Source organism: Panthera onca, chromosome C1, assembly GCF_046562875.1.
Source record: "Panthera onca isolate mPanOnc1 chromosome C1, mPanOnc1 haplotype 2, whole genome shotgun sequence".
NCBI lineage: Eukaryota > Metazoa > Chordata > Mammalia > Carnivora > Felidae > Panthera > Panthera onca.
This window is the reverse complement of record NC_138346.1, coordinates 109,172,455-109,187,466: the sequence shown is the minus strand read 5'-3', so window position 1 is coordinate 109,187,466 and position 15,012 is coordinate 109,172,455. Positions and strand designations below refer to the sequence as shown.

Below are 15,012 nucleotides of genomic sequence, written 5' to 3'. Positions count from 1 at the left end.
CATAACTCTTCCATTTGTGTTTCTTAAGGATGTATTGAAAAGACTATCTGCACTCTACGAATGGCCCAAGAAGGTGAGTGGAGCCCAGATCTCTTACAACTGGGACTTGACACTGAGAGAGAAGCCTCATCTCTCCAGAGGCTAAGAGCTTGGTGCTGGGCTTCTGACCTAATGCTGTAATCCCCTCTACATTCATTATAAATACTCAGGGAAACCACAAAATCCAAGACAAATAAAGTCAGTCTGTTTTCAAAGGGAAAGCACCATTTCTTTTTTTTTTAAATCGTTTTTAATGTTTATTTATTTTTGAGAGAAAGAGAGAGAGACAGAGTGTAAGGGGGGGGGAGGGGCAGAAAGAGAGGGAGGCACAGAATCTGAAACAGGCTCCAGGCTTTGAGCTGTCAGCACAGAGCCTGACCCGGGGCTCGAACTCATGAACCCTCGAGATCATGACCTGAACTGAAGTCAAATGCTCAACCGACTGAGCCACACAGGTGCCCCAGAAAACACCATTTCTTAAATGTTGGTGATTTCAGTTGGATAAGGTCCTCCGAGAACCCCTGCCCGTTTTGTAGGAAGGCGTGCAGGCTTGTTGAAGGAAGCCTGCTCTACAAGAATTTACACTCCTCATGGCCAAGAACACTGGTATAAACATGATTGGTCATGTGATAGGCCTGTTCCTAAGTAGAATTGGGAAGTAAGTGAAGTCGTCAACCATCTTGTCGTCAGACCGATAGAAAGTACTCATTGATGTTCATATTGCTTATGCCAACATTCCAAACATATTTAAAACCCTCACCAATGAGGATAAAACATACTCATTACATTTCTATGAATTAAGTATTATCCCCATTTCCAGATGAGCCTAATGAGCCTCAAACCTCAGTCACCTGACTCTGAAGTATAAGTCTTTCTCTCTATTCCTCCTCTGCTCCTGAATTGCCATATCTACTCCACTGCACTGATGCTGCCTCTCTCTCTGGCTTTATAACTCACTTCTCAGTACATGCTTCCCCTCCCATCCCACCCATTGAACTCATTGCAAGTTGTTGTTCCCCAGAGCTTTCTAAATCCCAACAGCCATCTTGATACTGAACTTGTGTAAGCTGTATAAGTTATTTGTTTAATGAGCTAATTTTAGTATCAAATGAGAGAGAAGGTTACATACACACCACACACTGCCAGCATAAGTGTATCTGTGGGTACAGAAGCTTTAGTTGTGACACATGGTTTTTTGAAAACTCTGCAGGCAGAAATAGCACATAGCCAATCTCTTCCTCTGAACGTTTCTTGAGACAGATAGATAGACACATAGTCCAGTCCTTTGGTTTGGAATCATATAGAAGTATCTTCACCTCAAAAACACTAATGGTAACAGTAAGAGGGGAGCAATCTGGGAAGATTAATAATATGACACTGAAAAAGTATCAGCTGTTAATTAATTCAGTTGCTTATCCTTCCAGTCTTTTCCACAAATGATTCTAAATGCCTAACACACCCCAGCCCTGTGCTAGGAACTGTTGCTATGGAGAAGAGTATGATTTTCACTGTCTCATCACCCCCTACTGTGAGTTCACAGATGAATAGGGGAGATAAACATAAACATGTATATCACAGCACAATCATTACTTGCACAAGGAAGCCCAGATGGTCATGGAAACACCAAATACAAACCAAAGGGCCCAAGAAATTTTCTCAGAGGATTGAAAGCAGAACTAAATGTTCTAGGAGGTAAAGGAATTATGGCATTTTTAGGAGAAGGACATGCCACATAGGGCAAATAAATGTGAGAAACTGCTGAAGGAGCCCAGAGTTCAATGCTTATATTGTTGGGGGGTGGTGTAGTTGGGAATGGAGAGTGATAAGACTAGAGAGAGATATTAGCTTGAAAGGTCTCATCAAAGGAGAGGAAGGGGAAAATGCAGAAGGCTTGGTTTCCTGTCCTTGGGGGAGGACATAAAAATTCAACTGTAAGATTAGTGTGTGTCAGTACCATTTCAGGTTTCATTCTCTGGAATCAGATGATAAGACACAATGGTGGGTGGGGATATAATTTAGGGATCACCATTTATAAGAGAGCGGGTGAGAAACCAGGACCAGGCAGGAGAAGGTCAACTGTGACACAAGCCTGACAAAGCCTTTGCCAAACCCAGTAGGAGCTTTGGGGTCCATATGGGAACATAGAAGGATAATTAGAGCTTTACTACTTTGGACTAACTTGGTTGATAATCAGTCATTGGATGTGGGTTGCCTGGACAGATGACAGCTCTTGCTGCTGGGGGTAGGGACTATCTGCTGACCACACTCTGAGTGCCTGGGCCATCAAGAGTGTCTGTGCTGCATAGTCCAGGGGCCACCCCAAACTCCTAGTACAGGGAGCTGCAGGTTTCTTATTTCTTTCTCATGACTCCATGGAACTGTTGAGAGTAAGAAACTGAGGTTCATGAGAATCCAGTGCTTATGGTCAGACTGCTCTTGATGACTTTGTGTTTCCCCACTTCTACCACACTTCCCATTGCTTCCTGAAACGTATCAAAGACTTGTAAGGTTTTCCTGATAATGGATTACAAAATTCTAAATATTTCCAGGAAGGAGTAAACTCAGCATGGGTTAAGATGATTTGGAAATTTTCATGAGGTCAGAATTTTATTGGGCAGGGAGGAATACATCTGGCTGTCTTTAAATAAAATGCTTCCAAAGATAGTAATGCCATATTATGGGACAAGGGTCGCATAGTCACTCATTTGAGATTAATATCAAAGCTTGGTAATTATTACCAGGGTCAGAAATATAGGAACCCCAGAAAATAATGTCCAAAGGGACTTGAAATTAATTGTTAAACTCATTTAAAAATCATTTTAAAAATAGCAAGAATAAATTCAGAGTACTATTATCACTTACTCAGAATAGTTAGAACTTCAGTGAGACCTAGTCTACAATGACATTTGCTTTTTAGCATACGATTTCCACACAGTTATTTTCTCCAACATTTATCTGCACTTTCTTTTAGCTAGCCTATATGTTACACCACAGAAGACAGGGTCAAATGGATCATAGACTCACATGTAAGAAAAACAGGAACCCTCCAGAGAGCATAATGATTTGTTCCAGCGAGATGGAGTGGGGCAGAGAGAAGAAGTGTTACAGTGGATTAGCTAATGCTGCTCAATAATTTACCAATCAATTAAAATGCCATTATTATTCTCCTCTGCCACTTAGCTTCTGTGATATTTAAAGGTCACATGGGCGCTATTGGGGAGGATGGCTATTAGCAGATACATGAAAATAGCATTTCCAATCTCTGTAACAGGGCGTCAAGGTAATTTGTGTCCTAGTTCAAGTTACACTCATCAGCACACAAGGGCAGATGTTTGACAAATGTAGTATACTAAAGGAAATGAGAAGAAGAAAAAGTACTTGAAGCCCTGATGAGGTATGTATGGATAACCAGAGAAGCAAAGTGGCACATGATATTATGTGATCTTTTGGATCTTTTCAACTGGGGCCAGAAGATTTCTGCCTGAAGGGAATCTTCAGGATCCTCTGTTGAGATTGATTCTGCATCAACATTGGTTACCCAAAAAGTAACTACTTGTCTGAGATCATAAAAAAAATTTAGCTATAATTACAAACAATTTACTAATTACTAGTTATTTAGTAAATATTTAATTATTTGGTAAATAATTAGTAATTAAAACATAATAAATGATTATGACTACATAGTTGGCTTTTATTGAGTATTTAATATTTGTTGAGAGTTGTGTTAGACACTTTGCATGCATATCATCTATCATAATAATAACATAGGTAATAAAGTACATTATCTCCATTTTATAGAAAATAAAACTGAGAAAGAGATGCTAAGTAGCATGTTTGAAATCTCGTGAGTAATAGGTGATGAAGCCCTGGGCCAATATTGTCAAAACTTCACTGCCCCCTTAATGACTTACTTGGAATTGGTACTTTTATGCTTTCCCCAAATGTGGGCTAATTTTTACTCACTGTTCATATTATAAATGACTTCTAGAGGGGAGCTAAATCTTTGATGTATGTGTGTAACAAAATAATCAAATTTACACCTACACATGCAACATATGTTTAATAAATGCTTGTAGAGAAGACTACGGGATATTTCAATTTGTCCTTTGAAAGGTCGATCAGTGAAAGAAATGGTGTCATGTCCACACATTCATATACTACTCCTGTACTTCTTCAGTGTTGATAAAAAATGTTCCCATGCTAAACTATTACTGAACAGATGGCTTAATTTTAAAGTTTGGGGCTATCTGTGCACGAACATCCATCTCAACTCTGGATGACAATATAGTATGATTATTCATCAAAGAGCAAGGCAGCACAGCATAGTCACCCATCATTGTTTAGAATTGTTCTTGACTAAAGGGTCTATCTTCTGGAATTATCTCTCTGTATAGAAACATAACCTGAAATTCCCCTCTTCACTCAGTAAAGACTCACAGGAATGGTGTCTCTGAGTCAAGCACAGTGGGATCGGCCACACTGTTCACCATCAGTGATTAATGAGATGCACATCCCTTCAATGCCCTTATTTTCTAAGTTTCTATTCATTTTCCAACTTACTCCACCAGGACATTCTCTCCACACCAGGAAAATTGAGAAAGGCATCCATGGGAAAGGCAAAAGCTTACCAAAGACCTGGAATTTTGAAAATGAGTATGCGGACCAGCTCTACTATTCCAGGACTTTGTGAAATGGTGCAAGCCACCTACATAGGCTGAATCGTAATTTCCTCCTGGAAATAATATCAGCCTTACAGGTTTTGTTTTTAAAAGATTCAATGAGAGAAATGAAAAAGATTCTTGTTGCTTTTCCTTATGCACTCTGGATTCCAATCAAATTAAACTAATCAAGTTCCTTTGAGTTACCACACTTTGCCTCCTTGTCCTCAGTCCTCAACACATATCGCTTCTCCTGTCTCTGAGTCCTTCTCCTGCTTCACCTGCTACCAATAAGTCCAATCAGATTATAAATGAATTAACAAATCTTGGAGAACAGAGGGAGAAGATTAAAACTCTAAAGGACTTTTTTAAATTTTTTTTTTCAACATTTTTAATTTATTTTTGGGACAGAGAGAGACAGAGCATGAACGGGGGAGGGGCAGAGAGAGAGGGAGACACAGAATCGGAAACAGGCTCCAGGCTCCGAGCCATCAGCCCAGAGCCTGACGCGGGGCTCGAACTCACGGACCGCGAGATCGTGACCTGGCTGAAGTCGGACGCTTAACCGACTGCGCCACCCAGGCGCCCCTAAAGGATTTTTTAAAAAAAAACTCTATTCTGTTTCTCCTACACATTAATGGAATGCTAAAAGCATCTAATGGAGATTTTCGTCAAGAAATAATTAGATATTTATCATCTTATATTTCATTAATGGACTTGGTTTTCTTATCACAATATTTTAATTGACATTTAAAAATATCCTCATTACACAGTATTTCAAATTGTGGCTGAAATAGTCTGTGTGGAGTGCCTCTGTCATTTTAAGGTGAAGATAGAAACTTGAAAAACCATTTGAATTTCTAATTGAAAAATAATTGGGTTTGAAAGAAGGGAATTATGATAATCATTAGGTGTGATAAAATGGGGGTTGATGCTGAATTTTCAATTATGAATATAAAGTGTAATCTCAAGAATGTGCTGGAGAGCAACTTTTATGTTCAATGCTTGTGTTTTACAGACCCCCAAAATGAGAGCTTATATGAGAGATCAGACAACAGAAGAAGGCTCTGGGGATTATGGTAACATTTTACCATCTAGAAAATTCTAAAGGGTAAGGATGAAGACTTTTTATTGATCAAAATCTTTTTTTAAGCCTGAAAACAATTAGGGTAATTTCTAATGTCAAAGAGATTTGAAGTGAAGCCCCTGAAGGATACTCCTTCCACTACCGCATTCCCATTTCATGGGGTCAGAACAAGAGGTTGCAAGGCCTGATGTCTTCAGTCCTTCCCTGACCCACAGAATACTTCTCTCTCTTTCACTTTTACCAGATAATAGCTTTATAATTCACATCTTCTGAAATTCACCCTCTGAGGTTTTTTGTTTGTTTGTTTGTTTTGTATATTCACTGAATTGGGCAACCAACACCACTATCTAATTTCAGAAATTTTCATCTCCCCCCAAAAGACACCCTGAACTCATTAGCAGTCCATCTCAATTTGCCCCTCCCCATCCTCTGAAAACCACCAATCCATACTGTTTCTATGGTTTGCCTAGTCTGACCATTTAGTATAAATGGAATCATATAGTACAGGGCTCTTTTGTATCTGGATTCTTCCCTGCAGCATAATGTTTTCAAGGATTATCTATCTTATGGCATATATCAGTATTTTATTCCTTTTGTTTGTTTGCTTTTTAAGTGTAGTTGACACACGATGTTACATTAGTTTCAGGTGTACAACATACATTGATTCAATAACTTTATACCTTCTGCTATGCCATTTTTTTATGTTAGTCATCATAGTGGGTGTGAAGAAATATTTCATTGGGATTTTGATTTGCGTTTCCCTGACTAATGATAGTGAACATCTTCTCCTCAGATTATTGGTCATTTGTAGACGTTCTTTGAAGAAATATCTATTCAAGTCCTTTGCCCATATTTAAATTGGATTATTTGCAAAAGTTCTTTGTTCTGAAAACTTGTATGATTTGTAAATATTTCCTCGCATTCTGTAAATTGACTTTTCAATTTGACTATTTTTTGATGGTACAGTATAAAATTTTTAAATTTTAATGAGGTTCAACTTACCTATATTTTCTTTGGTAAATATACTCTTAGTGTTGCATCTTAAGGGTCCATAACTTAATCCAACATCCCAACAGCCCTGTTTTTTTTCTAAGAGTTTTTTTAGTTTTGCACTTGCATTTATTTCTATGAGCCATGTTGTTGTTTTTGCATATGATATAAAGTAAGAGTTGAGCTGTATTCATTTATACACAAATATCTAGTCATCTCAGTACCATTTCTTAAAAAGACATTTCATTTTCCTGACACCCTTATTGAAAATCAATTGCCGTAAACTTAAGAGTTTATTTATTTTTGGACTCTCAATTATATTCTATTGATCTACATATCTAGCCTTATGCCAGTACCACATTGCCTTGGCTACTATAGCTTTATAAGTTTTTAAATTGGGAAGTATGGATCATCCAAACTTTGTCCTTTTTTAAAGATTGTTCTAGCTATTTTGGGCCCATTGTATTCCCGTATGAATTTTTCATATGAATTTTCACATGAATATATTACTTTCTGCACAAACCTCAGCCAAGATTTTGATAGAGAATATATATATGTTGAATCTGTAGATTAGTGTTGGAGGACTGACATCTCAACAGAATTTTTACTTCTCTTCTAAAAGCATGGATGTCTTTGCACTTATTTAAGACTTTTTAAAATATGTCAACAATATTTTTTAATTTTAATTATACAAATCTTGTATGTATTTTGTTAAATATATTCCTTAGTATTTTATCCTTTTGGACATATTTTAAATGTAATTGTTTTCTTAATTTATTTTTCGGATTGTTCATTGCTTAGGTATAGAAATGCAATTGATTTTTTTATTTTGATTTTTTATCCTGCAACCTTGATGGACTCTTTTATTTGTTCTAATAATATATTTTCTGGATTTATTAACATATTCTGTATACAAATTTTTGTCTTTTACATAGACATATGTACATGTCAAGGTAGTTTACATTCTCCTTTCCAATTTATCTAATTGCTGTCACTAGAACTTCCAGTAGAATGCTGACCAGAAATGGTGAGAGTAGACAACCTTGCCTTATTCCAGGTATGGGTCAGCATTCCCTATGTCATTTCATGTCTCATAACTTTTGTTGAAAAATAAACATTTAATTAAAATGATTTGGCAAATCTCAAAATCCTATTTCTTCCCTCCCTCCAGATTATGCTGTCGTTGCTGCTGTTTCCTGTTTAGGGATTCTTTAAAAATGTTTTTATTTATTTTTAGTTTTTGAGAGGAGAGTGTGTGATGCATGCTTCTGTGTGTGCATTTGGGGAGGCATAGGGGAGGGGCAGAGAAAGAGAGAGAGAGAATCCCAAGCAGGCTTCCTGCTGTCAGCACAGAGCCTGGTGTGGGGCTTGCTCTCAGGACTACAAGATCATGACCTGAGCAGAAATCAAGAGTCAGATGCTTAACCGACTGAGCCGCCCAGTCACCCCAATTGTTTAGTGACTTTTGAATTGTTTGTATTGTTTGTATTGTTTTTCATGTGTGATTCTAGGTTCTGCTCAGTTAACTTAAGGTCAATAAATTAACAGATAGAGATTTCATTAAATTGCCTTGAACCAACAAATCTCTTAGCTTTGCTGAGGGCCTTTGTGCTCATATTAAGGCTACTGCAACACGCTGGTGGCTTACAACTCCGTCTTCAGTCTTCACTCCCTGTTTGCACAGAACCTCCACGTCACTGAGTAGTGAGAGCTAGGGCTCTTCCCCACTCATGCACACAGCCCTAAGCATGCTCACAGTCCTATGCATGTTCCTGTTTTTCTAGACTCCCAGGAGTGTCTCAGAACTTTTCAAACTCCACTATGGATATGTCATTCCCCAGGTTTCTCTTAAGTTTTTTGGTCATCCTTTTTTATTTTTCCTAACTTTTATCATGACCTCAGATTATTGTAATATGAAACAATTTGAAGCTGTGTTTTGAAAAAAAAAAAGTCCCATGGAAATAGCTGTTCTCCCTGAACAAGTTCAGAGTCAGGACATGTACAGAAAAATCTTGAGTAGGGAGTTTCTGGGGAGCTGCCAGATAGGTTAAATAATGATAGTTTGTCAGGAATTGTGTTTCTTTTGGAGTGCCAAGTCCTTTCTTCTCATTCCAGTTGCTGGTTTCCAGAGCTACTCTGATTAGGAAGCTGTTGGTTTTCAGATAGACCATGGAGCTGGGATGAAGTGTCTGGGAATATGATGAGCTAACACACCAAAAATCTTGCTGTTCTTACTGAGATTCAGTCAACCGTTTTTAAATAAATGTTACCCAGATTATTTTATAATTTTGTTAATTTCCAGAGCTCTGAAAAAGCTTATTTTGACAATTTTTCTACTGTTTTTGTTACTTTTATGGATGATCAGGAGTTTGGAAATTCTTACCCCACCATTTCAGAATTGCTTCTCTCCCAACCAAGATTTTAACATCACGTGATGATCTACATTCTGCATTAGCTTTTCTCTCCCTCCTGTAGGGATTTATGTGAGATCATGTCTTTCTGGATAAAATGCTGGATGCATGAAAAGTAGTGTGTATGGAGAAAATACTGGATGAAGAAATATCCAGGGTTGTTGAAGAATGCTTTTGAAGATGGTCTTGAAAGTCAGATATTTTAATGAAGATGTCAAGTCTTGAACACATCTTCTGAAATGCAGTCAGAAAAATCTTCACTTCCTGTCTCTTTGGTTAATAGCACCAGGTATTTATGGTAGCATAGGAGTTGCAATGTTGATGGAGACTTGCCAATATGAAGAACATCTTGAGTGGAAATTGTAATGATATTCACAAAATCTCACTGAAAGGTTTTCTCTATATTTTTTACTTGATTTTGTATCAGTCACCTTCTAGGTACCAACACCATCAAGAAGCCAGTAAAAGCTGCTGAGATCTGAAATGCAAATAAGTCTTAAGAACTCCATGGGATTACTAAAGAGCCATATCATTAACCAGGAAAGGAGTACCTGCAGGTTATTGAAGTTCCATGACAGAGAAAAGCTTGAGCTTCTGTTGCTCACCAGCTACATTTCCTGGGCCTCTGTATCACTATTTGCACAATGACTATCTGACCAAGCCTCCAAAAATTTTCATCATACTGCTATTTTTATTATTATATTCTTGTTATAACACTGGTATATATCAAAAAGAAATTAAAAAGTCCATTAGAGTTTCTGATAACCATGGGACAATTGTTAGGGAAAAATCAATGGCACTTGCTAGAGATGGCAAGGGAGACTGTTCAGGACCATCATGACAGGTATAGAGACCACTGCAGTGGGATCTTACAGTGGGGGACAGATTGAGCTCAACTGTGAATACAGCACAGGCAAGTGGAAATTTTAACCAAAAAGCAGGGTAGAAGGCTGTGGATGGAAAATTTGTAAGAGGAGACATCAGGGGTAAATAGGGGTTCTGGCTAAATTGACTTAACAAGGTTCTTGCTGAAGATAGTCCAGGGTGTTAAACTTTACCTGTGGGAAGGTGGAGGATGAGGAACCTGATGAAATATTGAGGGTGGGGGTTCTGGTTAAGGTTCTTGCCCAAACAGGATTTTATAAGGAAGTGCACATATGAGCTAAGAGAAGATAAATCTGACGTTGTAATGTTTAGTCCAGTGAATAGTCTTTGTCACAGTCTCTGCATTCCTGGTGTGTGGGACACAAAGAAAAGAGGAAATTGACCTTCTACCTCTCAGTACAAAGACTATTCTCAGCACTGCATCTCTGATTCAATGATGAGGTTGCATTGTTTGTTTCACAGGAACTCTCTTCTCCCTGAACCCCCGTTCATCCCTCCATCTTGATCGTTCTTGAAAATCTTTCACTCTAAAAGCTTTGGCAACACATAATTTGGAAGTCCCCTTTCCTGTCTTGATCTGTGTTACTTGGGGGCAGAGCCAACCACTGTCCGTCTTAATGCGTGCATTTTGTTTTAGTCAGGTGAAACTCTCCTGATTTAAACCAGTAGTTGTGTTGGAGCCCTGTTGTGTGCCGGTATCCAGCTCCTACACCCCAGGTGGCTGCCTTGCTGGACTTCAGACTCAGCCTGTTTGGGCAGAACTGTCATTTCTACTTCCATACATTCTCATCTGTATCCATTCCTGCTTCAGAGCTTTGGCATTCATCCAGTCATAAGCCAGAAGTCCACAGGTTGTCTGGGACTCCTTCCTCTCCCTTTATCTACCTAGGTCAAGAAATCTGAGCCATATGGTAGCATTGTGAATAAAAGGAACAACATATGCAAAGATCCTGTGGCAGGAGGGAGTTCAGCTTTTTTGAAAAACTAAGTGTGACTGGAGTCAAAAATTGAGGAAAAGAATGCCATCAAAGAAAGCTGCTTCTAAACTCAGAATTTTATTGTTGATGTTATAAATTCAGCCCATGAAATAAGAAAACACACAAAAACTGAAATTCAATCCAATTCTTCTGGTTCAAAATGAAGGTGGTACAATAATATCCCAACAGTCATGTTACTATATATATATATATATATATATATATATATATTCCCTTATTCCATCATTTATGTGGATAATAGGTCAACAGCAGTCCTTATAAGGGAAGTAGATATATCAATTACACATGAGGAAAGAGAAAAATGATTACATTTTAAGTGTTTAGGAAAAGTTTGTGTTTTAGCAAACACACATCTACAAATAAAAATAATAAATAAGTATAAGGTATCTAAACAGCCAACCAATTCAGACCTTCATATCAAAACCACGCAGGACGAGTTGAGAAAAGCAATTATATTTTCCTTTAGGGTGCTCTTCAAAGTGGAGAACTCATCTGGAGACATGCTACACTAGGGTCTCCAGTCAAGGTTGAACAGAGTGGGGCAAAGTCTCCCAAACTACATTTATTTTCATAAAAATGTCAACAGAAAATAAGCTCCAGTGATAAATCTGTGTTCGTATTATATTATAAGTGGAAAACAGTCAGTTTCACATCTTGTACCAGCACTTTCAATCACCTTTTATGGCCATGTAGTTGCCTTGTTTGGCAATTAAAAAATTAAAACATAGATTCCAATAACAATCCATGAGTATTGATGTTAAGATTGTTTGTGGTGCCTAATTTCATTCAGGGCTGAGCCAAGGCAGGTGGCTGTGGTCTAAAGGTCATAGAATGCTGCGTCTCCTCAAACTGCACTTTAAAGACATTACTGAAAATGCATTCTATTTAAATAGCTATTTGGATAATTAGATACGTCCAATCAGTAGGAGAAAACCACAAAAACAATCATTTGATGAGAAAATGCCCACATTTAAAATGCACTGGTGTCAGAAAAAAAGAGAATGATTTTATTTTCAAAGCAACTGGAGTTTGGGGAAAAGTGCTGAAGAATCAATTTATTTTCAAAGGAATGGGCTAGACTGATTATGCATTTGTTAGTTCCATCGGCACTGTTTGGATACAATATAGATGCATTGATTTTCATGCATATGCGATATGTCTTTTTCTTACACAGAAAATATGGTGTTCACAAAGAAGAGATGAGATTTTTTTGGTGGCTATAATAATAAATTCAACTTTCTGTCTTTGTCTTTTTAAGTTATTTGCCTTTTGAGCTTAATAAATTATTTGTGACTTATTATATGGACACTTGTCCAAGATAATTAATTTCAACAGAGGGTCAGACCTGAAACCCCTCATTTTACAGCTTTGTCTTTAGAGGCAGTTTTGGGAATGGAAACAGAGAAGTCACTGCACAGACAGGCTTTTTTTTTTTTAATGGAGGGTCAGACTGGGAGACTGTTGAACATTCTGATTCTACAGAGAAGGGGAATATTGTTTGGTTCCCTCCATATTCTGTTTTGAGGCATTCCAACAGGACCTGGTGCCCTCCCTGTACTCGTCCCCAGACCACTATGTGCCCTGGATTTCATCCTCACCTCGAAGAACACTAGACTTATCTTGTAAAATTCTCACCCTGGGAACCTCATGTTGATTTGACTAGTCATTATCAGGTGTGCCTGTGTGCCTGTGAAGCAGAGTTGCCTAGGAATTAGTTTAAAATGAAGATCCCATGACAACATTCAATACCTAACAAATAAGAATATAATAGATGTAAGGGAGAGGAGGACGTGTCAAGTATGGTCTCAGAAACTGCTTTTTGAAAACCTCCAGTTGCTTATAACATAATTTGCCTTTGGATTTCAGGATTTCAGTGGATTTGTTAGATAAAAAAGGTGTCTCTAGAAGCCTTATGTTTGTTAAAATCTTTTTTTAAAGGTTTATTTTGAGAGAGAGAGCAAGAGACAGCATGAGTGGGGGAAGGACAGAGAGAGAAAGGAAGAGAGAATTCCAAGCAGGGTCTGTGCTGTCAGTGCAGAGTTGACACAGGGATGGATCCTATGAATTGTGAGATCACTACCAAAGCCAAAATCAAGAGTCTGGCACTTAACCAACTAAACCACTCAGGCATCCCTAAAATATATTTTATACGCTTTATGGTGTCTTCATTCAGTTTAATGCTTACTTGAAAGGTCCCCAGGGAGTGGGAAAAAATATGGTTACTTGATTCAATATAATTTCTTTATGTTGATTTACCCAATCCTCAAACACTACCACTATGTATGTAAATTTGAAGATAACAAGGTCTTTGCAGAGATCCTGACATATTAAGAAATGTTTTTGTTTGGTTGTCATTGAGAGAGTCTTAAAGATTCTGGCTTCTCTAGTCACACAAGAAATTTATCCCTTTCCCTGTGTCCTGCTGTTGAGAATGCAGAGGTTGTAGATTTGTAAATTCATGGCTAGAGACAATTTGAGCTGGACACAATTGCTATCAAATATTTTAATAACATGGAAAAAGATTTCTTATACGTTTTTTGTCATTTGGCATTCACAGTAAGTCTATAAGGTGGACTTCTTTTGTATTTCTATTATGTAAATGTCAGAATGTTTTTCTAAAACTACTTAGATATCAAACTGACTGTAGTTAATTCTACCTATCTGTGGTGGAAATGTCCTGTGTGACATAATACACATCAGTGGGAAAACAAATCTGGGCTACTCTCTTCTACATACAGTGATTAATGAGGTTGAGTTTTGAAAGCTCCTATGTGCTGCTCATGACTGAGCCTAGGGAAAGAGGCACATCTTAGAGTCTGAAGTATGTAAAGATAGATCTACAAGTAAGAAATGGGTATTAAGTGTTTTTCTCAGCAACTACCATTTTTGCTGCATCATCCTATTTACAGATGATATGACTGTTCATGTAGAAAATCCTAAAGAATCTACAAAAAATGCCTAGAGCTAATAAGTGAGTTTAGCAAGGTCACAGAATACAAGGTCAACACAAAATAATCAATTTTACTTCTATATGCTAACAATGAATGTGTGGAAACCAAAATTAAAAACACAGTATCATTTATAATAACTCCAATGAAAATGAAGTGCCTAGATATACACTTAGTAAAACATGCTGATGATCAGTACACTGAAAATGACAAAATCCTGTTGAAAAAAATCAAAGAAGACCTAAATAAATGGAGACACATAACATGTTCATGGATTGGAAGACGCAACATAGTAAAGATGTCAACTCTTTTTGAATTGATTTGTATGTTTAATCTACTTCCTTTGAAAATCCCAGGAAGTAATTTTGTAGACATAGACAAGCTTATCCTAAAATTGATATGTAAGAACAAAAACCCTAGATAGCTTTAAAAAAAAAGTCACGAAAGGACAATAAAGTGGAAAGAATTGGTCCACCCAACATTAAGGCCTACCCTATAGCTAAAATGATCAAAAGTGTGGTATTGGTCGAGAGACAGGCACATAGATCAGTCAAACTGAATAAAGAACCAGAAATAGGCCCACACAAATACATCCCACTGGTTTTGGATAAAGGTGCTAAAGGAACCAATGGAAGAATTCTCTTTACAAAAAATGGTGCTGAAACAATAGACATCCATGGCCCAGAAGTGAACCTTAACTTAAATATCATACCTTATACAAAAATTAACTAAAGGTGGATTATGGACCTAAATATAAAATTTAACTTTATGTAACTTTTAGACAAAACCCAGGAGACAATCTTTAGTATCTAGGCTGAAGCAAAGAATTCTTAGCCTTGACACCAAACACACAATCCTTAAATGAAAATTTATAAAATTGGAAATATCAAGTTAAAAGCTTTTGCTCTGTGAACAACCCTGACCAGGGGATGAAAAGAGAAGCTGCACACTGGAGGGAAATATTTACACATGGCATATCTGACAAGGGGCCCATAC

At 37.5% G+C, this 15,012-nt stretch overlaps 1 long non-coding RNA gene across 3 annotated transcripts in view; it reads left to right on the top strand.

The window, feature by feature from the left end:
- Positions 1 to 1,629: 1,629 nt before the first annotated feature.
- Positions 1,630 to 15,012, top strand: part of LOC132672982 (uncharacterized) — a 34,816-nt gene continuing 21,433 nt past the window's right edge. For 2 of the 3 annotated variants that reach the window (XR_009607813.2, XR_009607814.1), the window contains exons 1-2: positions 1,630 to 1,731; positions 5,716 to 5,808. This is a non-coding gene — a long non-coding RNA (uncharacterized LOC132672982). Of the gene's footprint in view, positions 1,732 to 5,715; positions 5,809 to 8,889; positions 9,053 to 15,012 lie in introns of those variants that run through there. The other variant, XR_009607811.2, reaches the window with a different exon arrangement.